This window comes from Oncorhynchus keta, unplaced genomic scaffold (genome assembly GCF_023373465.1).
Source record: "Oncorhynchus keta strain PuntledgeMale-10-30-2019 unplaced genomic scaffold, Oket_V2 Un_contig_28553_pilon_pilon, whole genome shotgun sequence".
Taxonomy (NCBI): domain Eukaryota; kingdom Metazoa; phylum Chordata; class Actinopteri; order Salmoniformes; family Salmonidae; genus Oncorhynchus; species Oncorhynchus keta.
In genome coordinates, this window is record NW_026286090.1 from 87,501 (window position 1) to 106,216 (window position 18,716).

Below are 18,716 nucleotides of genomic sequence, written 5' to 3' on the forward strand. Positions count from 1 at the left end.
CCCCTTTATCTACTTCCCCAGATTAACATGAACTCATGGATACCATTTCTATGTATCTGTGTCCAGTACGAAGGAAGTTGGAGGTCGTTTCACAAGCCAACGCTAACCAGCAGAGACATACAAAATGGTATCCATTAGTTCATCAGACTTCGGGGAAGTAGATAACGGGCTTCAAAGCCAAACCTGAAATATCACTAACTCAAGCCACAAATTTGAACTGTGACCATTATCCACTCATTATAAAGAGCCTAGAACTGTGAACTGCAAAACTGTCATAAAGACAAATAAAATCCCTGAAGTCAGACTGACAATGTTCTTTCACTAGCTTGAAGAGAAACGTATTGACACAGGTTCTGCTGGTCAAACATACAGTAGACATAGCAGAGAGACTTGTTAGCACTTCTCAAAGTCTGACGTTAACAGACAGAGTTTTGAAGGAGGTGGTGAGAGTGAGATTCATACATTCCACAGTCATGTGTAAAAACAGGGGTCAAGGTTCAACGAGCACACCAAAGCCCCCGCTCATCAAACAGATGGTAGTCGATACATTTTCTGCTGAGGGTCGGTGGGAAAGAAAGTGCATCTATGCACGTGTTTGCTTTTAGGGGGAGAGGGCTTGGTAGGGCAGTTAAAGGGTGTGTCCGGGCTTACAGGAGTGTGTGTGTTGAGACTGAATGGTTTTCACTGTGTAGTAAAAGTATTGTTTGTATAAACGTGTGCGAGAGAGAAAAGTGTGTGAAAGAAAAAAACGACAGAATTGTAGTCGGTGTGTGTGTGTGTGTGTGTGTGTGTGTGTGTGTGTGTGTGTGTGTGTGTGTGTGTGTGTCTATCATGCATGTGTCTATCATGCATGTGTGTGTGCCTGTCTGTTTAAAAGAGAAGGGGGCTTTCTAGCTCTCTATATCCCTGACAGCAGGCGGCCGTTGTATTGTCATCAGAACCACATTGTACAGGCATTCCAACCAGATGCCTCTAAGGCATCTTGCACAGTTGGCGAGGATTGACGAGGTCTGGCAGGACGTTTGAGACGGTCATGGGGGCACTTGGGTAAAGTGAAACGGCGCACGTTTCCTCTCCCTTTCGTAACACATTACAACATCTGGGGTCTGGGCCAAGTCGATGTCAGGAACAGAACTGAACAAGCCCATTCCTCTATGGCGGAACAGAACGAACAAGCCCACTCTGATGTCATTGGCGGAACAGAACTGAACAAGCCCATTCCTCTGGAACGCCACTCTGATGTCATTGGCGGAACAGAACTGAACAAGCCCATTCCTCTGGAACGCCACTCTGTCATTGGCGGAACAGAACTGAACAAGCCCATTCCTCTGGAACGCCAATCTGATGTCATTGGTGGAACAGAACTGAACAAGCCCATTCCTCTGGAACAAGCCCATTCCTCCACTCTGTCATTGGCGGAACAGAACTGAACAAGCCCATTCCTCTCTGATGTCATTGGCGGAACAGAACTGAACAAGCCCATCTCCTCTGGAACGCCACATTCTGATGTCATTGGCGGAACAGCGGAACAGAACTGAACAAGCCCATTCCTCTGGAACGCCACTCTGATGTCATTGGCGGAACAGAACTGAACAAGCCCATTCCTTCCTCTGGAACGCCACTCTGATGTCATTGGCGGAACAGAACTGAACAAGCCCATTCCTCTGGAACGCCACTCTGATGTCATTGGCGGAACAGAACTGAACAAGCCCATTCCTCTGGAACGCCACTCTGATGTGGAACGCCACTCTGTCATTGGCGGAACAGAACACAAGCCCATTCCTCTGGAACGCCAATTGGTGGAACAGAACTGAACAAGCCCATTCCTCTGGAACGCCACTCTGATGTCATTGGCGGAACAGAACTGAATGCCACTCTGATGTCATTGGCGGAACAGAACTAATGTATGTATGAAACACATCCACAACAATGAGTGTTTCAACATGTTCACAAACACCTTCCGCCTTGTTTGAAATGATCACCACTAAGACAAATGGAAAGATGTAAGCTTGGATTCTATCACATATTATTGACCTATCCAGTCGTGTCAGATCAGATCATCTTGAAGAGAGGAAGGATGCATCTTTACAATTGGAAGTATTTGAAATTCTGGGGAAACATGGATGGAAATATTGTCAAAATGTCAGATTGCACTACAACTAAATTTGGCCCCCATGTAAAATAAAATGTAATAGTGACTAGAAACACCAGCAAATCAGCTCCAAGTAATTTTTATTTTGTTCATAAGGATACCGAACGGATAATAGATATATGTGATTGTATCAAATATAAGCAAGGTTTGAAATGATTGTGTTTTAGTCAAATATTATATCTGCAGTCTACAAAGTATTTGTAATTATGCTCTGGCCCCCTGACCATCTCCTTAAGAAAGAAATCATCCCGCGGTGTGATCTAGTTGCTGATCCCTGCTCTACAACAACCAGACGTTTCTCCAGAATTAGAGTCTGAACATTTCCTCCTAAAGAGAACAACCCCCTTCCCTGACAAGCAGTTTCACAGCACTCAAACCCATGATGTTAATACTATTGTCCTGCCACGACAGTGATGTAGCAGGTCTCCATAAGGGTAAACAGAGATGATGCAGAGAGACTACCACTAACTACTGTTGGTGAATGCTTGGAGGGAAGATATTAAGTCCTGCTTGAAGGAAGACCTTGGACAAAGGAGACAGTCTGTAATTATGAAGGCTTTATGACCGCTGCACGGGCTACCAATAACATCAGTTCAATGCATTTCCCTGACACGTGCAAACACACATACTTGCATGCTAACAGGTGTACACACAGGCACACACATTTTTGCAAAACATGCCGAGGCTTGCATTCAGGCCTCCCAAATACAGCATGCCTAGGGGGTGGGGGCTAATAATGTCTACACAGAGGCAGAGAGTTGGCCAGCACACAGAGCTTTGGAAGGCAGTTGACGACCTGATAAGGCCTTAATGATAAGCCAACAGGTTAGGGAAATGAGAGTGAAATAGAGGGAAGGTTCATTCACATTGAGTGTTTAAAAAAACTTGTTGGCTTCACTCATAACGAGACAGAATTGTCAGATTAAATGTTTTCGTTGATCATTTTCTTATTTACAGATTTTCTGCTTCAGACAAACACTTGCGCTTCCTTGAGCAACCGACGTGCTGATAAATGTGCATATGTAAGAGGTAGACACGAGGTCGAGGGGTAGACACGAGGTCGAGGGGTAGACACGAGGTCGAGGGGTAGACACGAGGTAGAGGGGTAGACACGAGAGGGGGTAGACACGAGGTAGAGGGGTAGACACGAGGTCGAGGGGTAGACACGAGGTCGAGGGGTAGACACGAGGTAGAGGGGTAGACACGAGGTAGAGGGGTAGACACGAGGTAGAGGGGTAGACACGAGGTAGAGGGGTAGACACGAGGTAGAGGGGTAGACACGAGGTAGAGGGGTAGACAGGTGAGGTAGAGGGGTAGACATGAGGTAGAGGGGTAGACATGAGGTAGAGGGGTAGACATGAGGTAGAGGGGTAGAGGTAGAGGGGTAGACATGAGGTAGAGGGGTAGACATGAGGTAGAGGGGTAGACATGAGGTAGAGGGGTAGACACGAGGTAGAGGGGTAGACATGCTTGAGGTGGTGTTTTTCTTACTGAGCTCATCGCGCAGGGTAGAAAGCTCCAGGGACAGTCCTTTCTTCAGCTTCAATGTCTCTTCACGCTGTTGGGGGGGAGACAGAGAGAGAGAGACAGAGAGAGAGAGAGGGACCATTAGTTATTCAGTCAATGGAAAAACTATTCCTAAACTATGTGAGACTTTTGTTTCAAGTGGAACCAGACAATCGTTTTACGTCAGACATTATGACTCGACTGACAGTCATCTTTCCACAACTTTATTCCTTGGCAACAATAGCTTCTTAGACTTCGAAAAATTACAGGCTTCAGTATGGTGACCTAATAACATATTCCTATAGGCGTGTCGAGGAATGCTGTAACTTCTAACAACAACCTACTACAACCTACATTAGCCCCCTGGGTAAGCTACAGAGACAGCACGTTTCTGAGAGCTGCATTTTCATAGCCTGGTCCCAGATCTGTTAGCGCCATCTGCCATCTTCTATGGTGCCGTAGGAGTTGACGAGACGGCACAAACGGATTTGGGAACCAGGCTAGCGTTTTCAGCAGCTGTCTCGACATCAGATACTGTTTTCCTTATGACACTGTATCCATATCACGCCGTTATCATACTGTGGAGAGACGACTTATAGGGTGACTTAGAAGTGACATTGGGCATCTTAGAAACAGGGAACACGTGCCATGAAAACTCACCTGACAGGCCTACGCATTAATAAGTAGATCGTTTGAGTCTAAAACACACACGCTTCCTCTCAGACGTCACGTACACAAATTCTCTCACGAACTTGATCATTCTTACGGACTTACACTCTCATACATATCAACATTGTCTCAACATCCTGAAAGGATGGAAGGCTACACCCTGCACTAATCACACACACACACACACACACACACACACACACACACACACACACACACACACACACACACCTCTAAAATGGTCAAACAGAGACTGTGCTATAATAAATGTTCACACTCTTTAAAACAGAGACACAACGATCACTTCATAACCGTCTCCATTTGACACATGGCATGATGCACACACACACACACTTTATAGTCATGAATCCAATCGGTCAGCTGTAAGGGAACAGATACATAGATAGAGAGAGATAAATAGAGAGATAAATAGAGAGAGAGATAAAGATAGAGAGAGAGATAAAGATAGAGAGATAAAGATAGATAGAGAGATAAAGATAGATAGAGAGATAAAGATAGATAGAGAGATAAAGATAGATAGAGAGATAAAGATAGAGAGATAAAGATAGAGAGATAAAGGCCAAACAGCCGCCAACAGATGCGCAAAACAAAAACAACAAAAATAAAGCAAACGGAGCGAGAAAAGAAGAGAGAGAAAACAAACACACCTTGCCTTTCTTTCTGGTATGTGGAGGAGTCTTCAGGCAGGCTTTGCTGCCAGAGGAGCCCATGTTATTCCCCCTGGGCTGCTGATGGGCCAAGTGCTACATCTAGGAGCTCCACTACAATGTGCCTGGTCAGAACCTCCCCCTCTCCAACCACCTCTACCACTCCACTCTCTCGCTCGCTCAGGAAACTGGTCTGTCTACATCAAATAAACCTCCCTCCCTCTCCCTCTCCAAGGAGTACTCAGCACATCAAGCCCTGCCTAGCAGTACCTCCCCACCTCCAACCCAGCCACCCTTGGCCAAGCTCCAGCCCACATATATTTCCCCTAGAGACAGGGCCTGGAGCTGGGGGTCTGGGGGAGAGGGCTAGATGAGCGTGAGGTCAGGCTGGGCTAAGGCCCTCTGCTCTGGGCCTCGGGGGGCTGCGTGGTCAAGCCTCTCTGGTTCCTTTAACCTTTAAAAGAGCCAGTGGTTGTACAGTACATGTGTCTGTGGGGCTAATCCATTCATAAACATTAGCAGCACTAACAACACTCACTAGATTCTACTTTTCAAAGACATGACCTATAGGGAATCAAAGAGAGCTTGGCCATTGCCTATTAGCTAGCCTGCTACATAGTTACAGTGGAGATTTTTATTTTTTATTTTATTTCACCTTTATTTAACCAGGTAGGCAAGTTGAGATCAAGTTCTCATTTACAATTGCGACCTGGCCAAGATAAAGCAGAGCAGTTCGACACATACAACGACACAGAGTTACACATGGAGTAAAACAAACATACAGTCAATAATACAGTATAAACAAGTCTATATACGATGTGAGCAAGAGAGGTGAGATAAGGGAGGTAAAGGCAAAAAAAAGGCCATGGTGGCAAAGTAAATACAATATAGCAAGTAAAACACTGGAATGGTAGATTTGCAGTGGAAGAATGTGCAAAGTAGAAATACAAATAATGGGGTGCAAAGGAGCAAAATAATAAAATTAATAAATAAAATAAATACAGTTGGGAAAGAGGTAGTTGTTTGGGCTAAATTATAGGTGGGCTATGTACAGGTGCAGTAATCTGTGAGCTGCTCTGACAGCTGGTGCTTAAAGCTAGTGAGGGAGATAAGTGTTTCCAGTTTCAGAGATTTTTGTAGTTCGTTTCAGTCGTTGGCAGCAGAGAACTAGAAGGAGAGGATGCCAAAGAAAGAATTGGTTTTGGGGGTGACCAGAGAGATATACCTGCTGGAGCGTGTGCTACAGGTGGGAGATGCTATGGTGACCAGCGAGCTGAGATAAGGGGGGACTTTACCTAGCAGGGTCTTGTAGATGACATGGAGCCAGTGGGTTTGGCGACGAGTATGAAGCGAGGGCCAGCCAACGAGAGCGTACAGGTCGCAATGGTGGGTAGTATATGGGGCTTTGGTGACAAAACGGATTGCACTGTGATAGACTGCATATTATTTGTTGAGTAGGGTATTGGAGGCTATTTTGTAGATGACATCACCGAAGTCGAGGATCAGTAGGATGGTCAGTTTTACGAGGATATGTTTGGCAGCATGAGTGAAGGAGGCTTTGTTGTGAAATAGGAAGCCAATTCTAGATTTAACTTTGGATTGGAGATGTTTGATGTGGGTCTGGAAGGAGAGTTTACAGTCTAATCAGATGCTCAAACTGCTGTGGTATAGCGGAGTCCTATTAGACCTAATCAACTGTTTTTTATGCCACCTTTGACTTGTGTCCTTCACGTCAAAGCTGGCTAATCCATCCCATCTCTGGCTTGGTTTGCACTGTACAATCTTCTACGTGGCGCTTTCAAGTGGTCTCTGCAGGCCAAGACAGCACTGGCATTCTCCTTTTAGATTAGACTCACACAAATAGAGAGTCTGGCACTGTAGAGTCAATAGAAGGCTTATAATGCTATACGTGAAGAGATATTTCACTGCCAAGACTCTCTAAATATCCTCCTAGCTAGCCAGACGCTAGCCAGGAAATCTTCCCTACGACGGAAATGCACTCGGATGGAGGGATGAGACAGGAGGGCTATTCTCCACTCGTTTACAGCCCAGAGGATTCATCCCTCCTTCACAGTCATCCACACTATTACACTACAAGTCAACACAGTATGTACACCAGGAGATATCCACGTAGTCTAATCTAAAATAACTGATGGCACCAGATCATGGGTGTGTTCATTAGGCACCAAATGGGAGAAAACATACTGAAACAGGTAGGGACTATAACAACGCTTTAGGTTTTTTCCCCCCAAACGCTTCACTACTATGTGCCCTTATGAATGCGACCTGGGTTTATCTAGGGGGACATTTTAAATATAATTGTACTAATCACTCATTAGTATTACTACTCTGTTAGAGAGTTTTAAGTTTGCTCTCGTGTTTAGTTGGCTTGACAACCTCTACTACGTTCAGAGAGCTCATTGCTGTTCCTCAGATAGGAACCTCTCTTCTCCCTCTATCAGGAGGATTACGGTAAGGCTCGAAGCTAGGGGGCGGGGTTATTGATTCCCCCAGATGTACAGCTCACAGGTGATGTGGTGGAACCCAACAGACCCACCCCTTTACCCTTCTCTCCCCGCCTGCAGGGAGGCTTGAAACTGCAGCTGGTGCATTAGTCCCTCTCTCCTCCCCAATCCCTCCTCCATTTCTCTCCCTCCCCAGTCTCCCCTTCAATCCATCTCTCTAATCAATAGAAAGCCAGAAAAGCATTCCAGAGCTGTCGGTCTTCTCCACAGAGGGGTGTTCGGTTAGAAAGTGGAAAAGGAAACCAACCGGACTGAAGCAGGAATCCCTAGACTTGATGCTGTACTTGACACAACGAATGATTTCCTTAACTTGATAAAGAAAACAACGTTGTCTGATTCAGAACAGCATAGTGGAGATGATTTTCTACTATCTAAATGACCGCTCAGTTCACAGTCTGTCACACAACAGCACCTGTGGAGGAGTGAATGTTGTGGAAGGTGAAACCACATGGTTGTTCTTTTCTCTAGGAGATGAAACCAGGTTTACAGGAGATAGTGATGGGAGAGAACAGTCTATCACACCACTCAGACAGACAGATAGTGATGGGAGAGAACAGTCTATAACACCACTCAGACAGACAGATAGAACACAGCCTATCACACCACTCAGACAGACAGATAGAACACAGTCTATCACACCACTCAGACAGACAGATAGTGATGGGAGAGAACACAGTCTATCACACCACTCAGACAGACAGATAGAACACAGTCTATCACACCACTCAGACAGACAGATATAACACAGTCTATCACACCACTCAGACAGACAGATGAGAACACAGTCTATCACACCACTCAGACAGACAGATAGAACACAGCCTATCACACCACTCAGACAGACAGATAGAACACAGTCTATCACACCACTCAGACAGACAGATAGAACACAGCCTATCACACCACTCAGACAGACAGATAGAACACAGCCTATCACACCACTCAGACAGACAGATAGAACACAGTCTATCACACCACTCAGACAGACAGATAGAACACAGTCTATCACACCACTCAGACAGACAGATAGAACACAGTCTATCACACCACTCAGACAGACAGATAGAACACAGTCTATCACACCACTCAGACAGACAGATAGAACACAGCCTATCACACCACTCAGACAGACAGATAGAACACAGTCTATCACACCACTCAGACAGACAGATAGAACACAGTCTATCACACCACTCAGACAGACAGATAGAACACAGTCTATCACACCACTCAGACAGACAGATAGAACACAGTCTATCACACCACTCAGACAGACAGATAGAACACAGCCTATCACACCACTCAGACAGACAGATAGAACACAGTCTATCACACCACTCAGACAGACAGATAGAACACAGTCTATCACACCACTCAGACAGCGAGACAGTGATGGGAGAGAACACAGTCTATAACACCACTCAGACAGACAGATAGAACACAGCCTATCACACCACTCAGACAGACAGATAGAACACAGCCTATCACACCACTCAGACAGACAGATAGAACACAGCCTATCACACCACTCAGACAGACAGATAGACTGTGTTCTATCACACCACTCAGACAGACAGATAGAACACAGTCTATCACACCACTCAGACAGAGAGATAGTGATGGGAGAGAACACAGTCTATCACACCACTCAGACAGAGAGATAGTGATGGGAGAGAACAGTCTATCACCACAGACAGACAGATAGAACAGACAGACAGAGATAGTGATGGGAGAGACACAGTCTATAACACCACTCAGACAGAGAGATAGTGATGGGAGAGAACACAGTCTATCACACCACTCAGACAGAGAGATAGAACACAGTCTATCACACCACTCAGACAGACAGATAGAACACAGTCTATAACACCACTCAGACAGACAGATAGAACACAGTCTATCACACCACTCAGACAGACAGATAGTCACACCACTGACAGGATAGAACACAGTCTATCACACCACTCAGACAGACAGATAGAACACAGTCTATCACACCACTCAGACAGACAGATAGAACACAGCCTATCACACCACTCAGACAGACAGATAGAACACAGTCTATCACACCACTCAGACAGACAGATAGAACACAGTCTATCACACCACTCAGACAGAGAGATAGTGATGGGAGAGAACAGTCTATCACACCACTCAGACAGACAGATAGAACACAGCCTATCACACCACTCAGACAGACAGATAGAACACAGTCTATCACACCACTCAGACAGCGAGACAGTGATGGGAGAGAACAGTCTATCACACCACTCAGACAGACAGATAGTGATGGGAGAGAACACAGTCTATAACACCACTCAGACAGACAGATAGAACACAGTCTATAACACCACTCAGACAGCGAGACAGTGATGGGAGAGAACACAGTCTATAACACCACTCAGAAAGACAGACAGATGGTGTGTGTTAATGTGAAGCTCAGTGTGTGTAACTCCTCTGGTCAGGTAGGGTCAGCAGACGGTAGGCGTGGTCAACATCACATCACAAGGCTGTAGACCACCCTTCCCTCCATCTCCATGTATCCATCTTTTCCCCCCTCCTTTAAACACATAACCGTGATGTTACAGTTCTTCATTCATACCAGATGTGGGGTAGCATATCAGATACAACTGAGACTTGCTGTCATGTTGTAAGTGTGAGGAGAAACTAAGGACCAAATCAGCTTTAGGACATGGTAGAGAGAATGAGAGAGAGAGAATGAAAGAGAGAGGGAGAGAGAGAGACAGAGAGAGAATGAAAGAGAGAGACAGAGAGACGGAGAGAGAATGAAAGAGAGAATCTGGGGGAAAAGGTTGTGAGCTGCACATTCCCTAGCCAGTTGTCATACAGATGAAGAATTTGAAAAGTTCACTATGCCCTCGTAAAACTGTTAAAGCAAGGTGAGCCAGTATACTTTATAAACGCCCAGGGATTTCGGCGCCTGGAGCAGATTATCACTGCTATTCCAAACATGTTCCTGCCGTACCAGAACAATTAAAAGTATGACAAAGATTGATGTGGAAATGCCTGTGATGAAAGGATTTACAGAGTAGTGAAACCTCACTCTCTCTCTGTGTTAGTAGATTCTGGTCTATAATTCGTTTCCAAATGTTCGTCCTGAAGACAGAGGAGGGTAAAGATCTCTGCAAATATTTACACAGCAGCCTATTCAAGTCCGGGATTCTGTGAGTGACAGGCGGTATTATCCACACAAGCCACACCCACTCACCTAGCTGGACCAATCGCTGGCTTAAAACACTGATAGAACACACCCTCAAAAGACATGAACCAGGAACTCAGTTTGGTTCAACAGGATCCTCGTCTAAGAAAGCCAAAGCCACGTATAGATGGACACTATATAAGATATGGATGGGATTTTGTAGGATATTGATAGGGGATAGCAGTGTCACCAGTGTTATGATTGAGAGGCTGCTTTTGACTGGTGGCAGTCACGCACACACACGCACACACAGCTTGAACTGCTTGTTTTAGCAGTGGACAACAGAAAACAGCAGAGACCACAGATACTTCATGCATGCAGCCATCCACATTCAGCCAACCACAGCGTACCGTTGACACCCACTCATCAATAGTCATACATAGTTCTGGATGGAAAGGTCCTGTGTATTTGATGACAGCCATGGACCCTAAATGGTGAGTGGGTGTGGTGAGATTTACGGTCCTTCCTGCCTCCTCCTCCTCAGTCATGTAAACAGAAGCTCTGCAAGTCAACCAACCAACACCCACTATATCTATATTGCTACATGAATAATATCCATGGCACTACTGAAACACACACAGAGGACAGATCTGGTTCTCTGCCCTCTATAACAAAAAGGCCATAGTTACTACAATAGACCGAGGACATTCCTTTTGGCTCACCAAGCACCTAACTACAACAAACAAAACAAATCACATTTTATGTCACATGCGCCTAATACAACAGGTGTTACCTTACCATGAAATGCTTACTTAAAAACCCTTCATTAACAAATAATCCAGTTAAGAAAATAGAGTTAGGAAAATATTTACTAAATAAACAAAAACAAATAACAATTACGAGGCTGTATACAGGGGTACCGGTACCAAGTCAATGTGGAGGCTGTATACAGGGGGTACCGGTACCAAGTCAATGTGCCGGGGTACAGGTTAGTCCAGGTCATTTGTACATGTAGGTAGGGGTGAAGTGACAGAACAGCACACCAAGGTGCAGTAAAACCCAGACATATTCCCGTGTTACCTCGGTGAAGAGGTGCTGCACCACGGTAGCCAGGGCCTCTATCCGACGGTTGCCCTGCTCCAGGAGCCGTCGGAGCTGCTGAAGGCTCTGGTTCTTCTTCTCACACTGGGCACGGTACTGGGCCACCGTGGCCGGCTTAGCCTCCACTAGAGCCCGGGCCGGGCGGGATGCCGAGACCACTGGTCCCTGGACTGGGAGAGGGACGGCAGGGACTAGGACCAGGTCTGGTTGGGGCGGCTGAGGTTGGCTGGGTCCTCCTACCTGAGTAGTGGTGCCGGTCTGGGAGAGGGTCCTCGCCAACGGCGCCCCGAGCTTTGTTCTTGTCCACTGAAAGAGAGCAAGGTCGGTTGAGTGTGCTGGCCAGTACGTTTAGCATGGTCTCTCACATTCCACTCTCCACCACATAGAAACACAACATACACACCAGCATGCAGGAGGATACGCCTAAAGGTCTCTGAGCAGACACCGACTGAAACCCCAGTGGAGCTAAGAAACAGTGCAGCAGTGCATGCTGGGATAGCTCTGTAATGATGGGCCCGAGGTAGAATCCAAGGATCCATTAGAAGTGCATTAGCATCAAGCCACAGTGCAGTTAGGAGACAAAACCATCCACTCCCTCCCTTTCTCCATCCATCTCTCCCCCTCCCTTTCTCTGTCCATCTCTCCCCCTCCCTTTCTCTGTCCATCTCTCCCCCTCCCTTTCTCCGTCCATCTCTCCCCCCTTTCATCCCTTCTCCCCCTCCATCCATCTCTCCCCCTCCCTTTCTCCGTCCATCTCTCTCCCCCTCCCTTTCTCCCTCCATCTTCCCCCCCCTTTCTCCGTCCATCTCTCCCCCTCCCTTTCTCCCTCTCTCCCCCCCTTTCTCCGTCCATCTCTCCCCCTTTTTTGCCTCCCTTTCTCCGTCCATCTCTCTCCCCCTCCCTTTCTCCATCCATCTCTCCCCTCCCTTTCTCCGTCCATCTCTCTCCCCTCCCTTTCTCCATCCATCCATCTCCCCTCCCTTTCATCCATCTCTCCCCCTCCCTTTCTCCGTCCTCTCTCCCTCCTCCCTTTCTCCTTCCATCTCTCTCCCCTCCCTTTCTCCGTCCATCTCTCCCCCTCCCTTTCTCCGTCCATCTCTCCCCCTCCCTTTCTCCGTCCATCTCTCCCTCTCCGTCCCTCCCTTTCTCCGTCCTCCCCCCTCCCTTTCTCCGTCCATCTCTCCCCCTCCCTTTCTGTCCATCTCTCCCCCTCCCTTTCTCCGTCCATCTCTCTCCATCCCCCTCCCTTTCTCCGTCCATCTCTCCCCCTCCCTTTCATCCCTCTCTCCTCCATCTCTCCCCCTCCCTCCCTTTCTCCATTTCTCCGTCCATCTCTCCCCCTCCCTTTCTCCGTCCATCTCTCCCCCCCCTCCCTCTCTCTCCCCGTCCATCTCTCCCCCTCCCTTTCTCCGTCCATCTCTCCCCTCCCTTTCTCGTCCATCTCTCCCCCTCCCTTTCTCTGTCCATCTCTCCCCCTCCCTTTCTCTGTCCATCTCTCCCCCTCCCTTTCTCTGTCCATCCCCCCTCCCTTTCTCCCCTCCCTCTCCCCTCCCTTTCTCTGTCCATCTCTCTCCCTTTCTCCCCATCTTCCCTCTGTCCATCTCTCCCCCTCCCTTTCTCTGTCCATCATCTCTCCCCCTCCCTTTCTCTGTCCATCTCTCCCCCTCCCTTTCTCTGTCCATCTCTCCCCTCCCTTTCTCTGTCCATCTCTCCCCTCCCTTTCTCTGTCCATCTCTCCCCCTCTCCCCCTCCCTTTCTCTGTCCATCTGTCCATCTCTCCCCCTCCATCCTTTCATCTGTCCTTTCTCTCCCCCTCCCTTTTCCATCCATCTCTCCCCCTCCCTCTCCTATGTATTTTGCCATCTCTTCTCCCTCCCTCCATTCTCCTGTATTTTCCATCTCTTCTCCTCTCCCCTCCCTCTCCATCATCCTCTCCTCTCCCTCCATCCCTCTCCTATGTATTTTGCCATCTCTTCTCCTCTCCCTCCATCCCTCTCCTATGTATTTTGCCATCTCTTCTCCTCTCCCTCCATCCCTCTCCTATGTAGTTTGCCATCTCTTCTCCTCTCCCTCTCCTATGTATTTTTCCGTCTCAGAGCAAAGTGGACCATGGAGATTTCATGCCTGGCTGAAGCTGCATGCCGTGTTTTATTAGGAGGGAAAACTGGCCACGGCTCTTGACCCGACGGCAGACTGTCAATAGAGTTATCCCTGATACTTCATGCTGATCATCATATCTATAATGCCAGATCAACCATCTCTATCTTTCCCTAAAGCTATCACATATAAATGGTGTTAGTAAAGCTCTCTTTAATAGTGTTTATATATAAAGATGTCCACCTGACACAGTCAACTCAATGAGAGGCAGAGTGCTAGAACACTATGGGAGTGTCATCACCACACCAGCTGAGCTGTGACCTTCTCCCTAAGAGGGTTAAACACTGTGATACTGCCCCCTTATGGCCACCACACTGTCAATAACCCCTCAGTCATAGAAACAGGCTTCATGTGTCACCTTGATGGGCAGTCCTGGTGCTAGAGGGATACAGTGTCAGCAGGTTTTTCAGCCCCCCACTAACACATCTGAGTCTAATAATCAACTAATCATGGTCTTCAATCTTAGACCTCAGTTTAGACAGGGCTGGAACAAAAACATGCACACACACTGTACTGTATGAGGTTTTGATCACTCTAGTTCTACAATAACCACCATCACTCTAGTTCTACAATAACCACCATCACTCTAGTTCTACAATAACCACCATCACTCTAGTTCTACAATAACCACCATCACTCTAGTTCTACAATAACCACCATCACTCTAGTTCTACAATAACCACCATCACTCTAGTTCTACAATAACCACCATCACTCTAGTTCTACAATAACCACCATCACTCTAGTTCTACAATAACCACCATCACTCTAGTTCTACAATAACCACCATCACTCTAGTTCTACAATAACCACCATCACTCTAGTTCTACAATAACCACCATCACTCTAGTTCTACAATAACCAGCAGAGAGCTCAAACTCCATCTGTCTCTACAATAACCACCATCACTCTAGTTCTACAATAACCAGCAGAGAGCTCAAACACCATCTGTCTCTACAATAACCACCATCACTCTAGTTCTACAATAACCAGCAGAGAGCTCAAACTCCATCTGTCTCTACAATAACCACCATCTGTCTCTACAATAACCACCATCACTCTAGTTCTACAATAACCAGCAGAGAGCTCAAACACCATCTGTCTCTACAATAACCACCATCACTCTAGTTCTACAATAACCACCATCACTCTAGTTCTACAATAACCACCATCACTCTAGTTCTACAATAACCAGCAGAGAGCTCAAACTCAATCCGTCTAGTTCTAGAATAACCAGCATGGAGCTCAAACTCAATCCATCTAGTTCTAGAATAACCAACCAGCATGGAGCTCAAACTCAATCTGTCTCTACAATAACCACCAGTTCTAGAATAACCAGCATGGAGCTCAAACTCAACAATAACCACCATCTGTCTAGTTCTACAATAACCAGCATGGAGCTCAAACTCCATCTGTCTCTAATAACCACCATTCTAGAATAACCAGCATGGAGCTCAAACTCAATCTGTCTAGTTCTAGAATAACCACCATGGAGCTCAAACTCAACCAGCCTAGTTCTAGAATAACCAGCATGGAGCTCAAACTCAATCCGTCTAGTTCTAGAATAACCAGCATGGAGCTCAAACTCAATCCGTCTAGTTCTAGAATAACCAGCATGGAGCTCAAACTCAATCCGTCTAGTTCTAGAATAACCAGCATGGAGCTCAAACTCAATCCGTCTAGTTCTAGAATAACCAGCATGGAGCTCAAACTCAATCCGTCTAGTTCTAGAATAACCAGCATGGAGCTCAAACTCAATCCGTCTAGTTCTAGAATAACCAGCATGGAGCTCAAACTCAATCCGTCTAGTTCTAGAATAACCAGCATGGAGCTCAAACTCAATCCGTCTAGTTCTAGAATAACCAGCATGGAGCTCAAACTCCATCTGTCTCTCAAACCAATCTGTCTAGTTCCAATAACCAGCATGGAGCTCAAACATTCATTGTCCTACATTAGTCAATCAGCTCTAGTTCTAATAACCAGTTTGGAGCTCAAACTCCATCTGTCTCTACAATAAACCATTTTCTTGTCATGGAGCATCAAACTCATCTAGTTCTACAATAACCACCATCTGTCTAGTTCTACAATAACCAGACAGAGTCAAACATGCTGGAGTCTCTACAATAACCACCATCTGTCTAGTTCTACAATAACCAGCAGAGAGCTCAAACTCCATCTGTCTCTACAATAACCACCATCTGTCTAGTTCTACAATAACCAGCATGTGAGCTCAAACTCCATCTGTGTGTCTAGTTCTGTGTCAAACTCCATGTGTGTATATATAATAACACTCTGTCAGTGTGTCTGCCTAGTTCTTCTAGCATGGAGCAAACTCCATCTGGTCGACAACCCCACACCCTACAATAACCACCATCTGTCTAGTTCTACAATAACCAGCATGGAGCTCAAACTCCATCTGTCTCTACAATAACACCATCTGTCTAGTTCTAGAATAACCAGCATGGAGCTCAAACTCCATCCGTCAGTCTACAATAACCCCATGGAGCTCAAACTCATGGCTAGTTCTAGAATAACCAGGGGAGCTCAAACTCAATCCATCTGTTCTAGAATAGCCATGGACCACTCAATCCGTCTAGTTCTAGAATAACCAGCAAAGGCAACACAATCCATCTAGTTCTAGAATAACCAGCATGGGCATCCTCTAGTTCTAGAATAACCAGCATGGAGCTCAAACTCAATCCATCTAGTTCCCAAAAGGCAACACCATCACCTAGTTCTAGAATAACCAGCATGGAGCTCAAACTCCATCTGTCTAGTTCTAGAATAACCATACCATCAGTCTAGTTCCAATAACCAGCATGGAGCTCAAACTCCATCTGTCAGTTCTACAATAACCAGCATCCTGTCTAGTTCTAGAATAACCAGCATGGAGCTCAAACTCCATCTGCACCCAAGAATAACCAGCATGGAGCTCAAACCACCCCTAGTTCTAGAATAACCAGCATGGGGCATCCTGTCCGTCTAGTTCTAGAATAACCACAGGAGCCCAAAAGGCAACAGTTCCAGTTCTAGAATAACCAGCATGGAGCATCAAACTCAATGTTAGTTCTAGAATAACCACAGCAGCCCAAAGGCAACACCTAGAACACCAGCATGGAGCTCAAACTCAATCCGTTAGTTCTAGAATACCAGCATGCAGCTCAAAGGCAACACCAGTTCACCCACAGGGGCATCCTGTGTTTTTCACATGGAGCTCAAAAAGGCAACACCACACCCAGCATGGGCATCCTGTGTTAGTTCTAGAATAACCAGCATGCAGCTCAAAAGGCAACACCACTACCCATAACACAGCATGGGGCACTCCTGTGTTTTCTGCCATCAGCTTCCAAAAGGCAATCCTATTAGTCACACCATTTATTAACAGTTTGACACTAATCTGCACATTTGGGTTATAAATATTTTCCTGTCATGCATTTTCTTTTTCTAAATTCACATGCATCAGTGTGTGTGGCAGGGACACCACAGAGTGGTGGAACATGGGGCATGAAACTGTGTTTTCACAGCCTACCACAGCACCCAAAAGGCAACACCACAGAGACTACACACACAGGGGCATCCTGTGGGTGACTGCCCCATCGCCAGTAAATCTCTTTTAACACACCAGGGAGGGGAAACCAAAAAACATCCTCCCAGTAGACCACAGCACCCACAGCAAGGCAACACACACACACACAGGGGCATCCTGTGGGTGACTGCTAATCGCTAAATCTCTTTTAACACACCAGGGAGGGGAAACCAAAACATCCTCCCAGTAGGCACGCGCGCACGCGCACACACACACACACACACACACACACACACACACACACACACACACACACACACACACACACACACAACTGTAATTTATGACAATCATCTCGGTTTACTTCAATGAGGGCGGAAACTCCTAAAGAGAACCAAGACAAAGGCCATGGAGGTTTATCTGATCTGCCTAAGAGGCGGATGTCACTGGACCAATATATACACCACTATTATATGACATGTTTTCCAGTAGTATTTCTGTTTACTGGGAGGAGCTTCAGATATGGCTATTTCCATCATATTCAGCAACATATCGTCACCTTTTACAAAATGTCTCCTGCTTATTTTTTCTCCGTTCTCCTTTCTGGAGGGAAAAAAAAAAAGAGTCAAGCAGACATTTTGCAGAGTGTGTACCTGGGATCTGCCATGCAGGCTGATAGAGGTTCAGGGCCCAGTCTGTGAGAGAGATGTCAGTCAGTTAGCCACTTAGCATGCAGTGGGATATTATGTGCATCCCAAATGGCACCCTACTCCCTATTTAGTGCACTACTTTTAACCAGTGCGCGATATAGGGAAGGTGGTGCCATTTGGAACATATATTACAGGTTAGGAATAAAAGTCTCTGGATGGAAGTTGGGCACAGATCTAGGATCAGCTTTTCCTCCACAAGTCATGACTATCATGGGGAGAAACACTAAACTGATCTTAGATCAGTGTCTAGAGGAGACGTTAAGAGGTGCTACTGAAAGGGAGAGATGAGGGGCTGGATGAGAGGAGGATGAAGACGAGTGGAGAGGGTGTCCTTTAGTTGAGGATGGCATGTGTGGCTGTGTGTGTGTTAGATCTGTCATCTGAATAAATCAAACCCTTTTTGAAACGTATTTCCAACCGAACTGAAACCATGTTGGTGTTTGAGGCTACTGTAGTTTGCCAGAATGTAGAGTGAGAGTTGGACATATAGCCAATCCCTCATCAACTGTACAGTATTAATTATACTCTCCTGACTGCTGCCC

General features: G+C 46.3%; 1 long non-coding RNA gene and 1 pseudogene across 2 annotated transcripts; one reads left to right on the plus strand and one right to left on the minus strand.

The window, feature by feature from the left end:
* The window catches only part of LOC127923142 (microtubule-associated tumor suppressor 1 homolog A-like), a 23,903-nt pseudogene extending 11,713 nt beyond the window's left edge, over positions 1-12,190 (minus strand).
* LOC127923158 (uncharacterized) lies at positions 2,530-3,648 on the plus strand. 2 transcript variants are annotated; one of them, XR_008113515.1, is made up of 4 exons: positions 2,530-3,249; positions 3,285-3,417; positions 3,458-3,495; positions 3,529-3,648. It is a non-coding gene; the product is annotated as an uncharacterized LOC127923158 (long non-coding RNA). The 2 variants fall into 2 exon arrangements; XR_008113514.1 differs by lacking the exon at positions 3,458-3,495 and having other exon boundaries at positions 2,530-3,192; positions 3,323-3,436; positions 3,529-3,627.
* Positions 12,191-18,716: the final 6,526 nt, after the last annotated feature.